The sequence below is a fragment of the Carlito syrichta genome, unplaced genomic scaffold (genome assembly GCF_000164805.1).
Source record: "Carlito syrichta isolate Samal-C Ts95f unplaced genomic scaffold, Tarsius_syrichta-2.0.1 Scaffold314683, whole genome shotgun sequence".
Classification (NCBI taxonomy): Eukaryota; Metazoa; Chordata; class Mammalia; order Primates; family Tarsiidae; genus Carlito; species Carlito syrichta.
Genome location: NW_007258779.1, coordinates 27,615 through 27,895, shown reverse-complemented (window position 1 = coordinate 27,895; position 281 = coordinate 27,615).

Sequence of the window (281 nt, the reverse complement as noted above, 5' to 3'; positions counted from 1 at the left end):
AATGCAATACCCATCAAATTACCAGCAACATTATTCTCAGACCTGGAAAAAACAACACAGGAATTCATATGGAAACACAAACATCCACGAATAGCCAGAACAATCCTCAGCAAAAAAAACAAAGCAGGAGGTATCACATTACCAGATTTCAAACTGTTTTAATGATAAAGCTACAATCATCAAAACAGCTTGGTATTGATACAGGAACAGGCATATAGATAAATAGAATAGAATTGAGATTCCAGAAGCAAAACCTCAATTTCTCAACCAACTCATCTTCG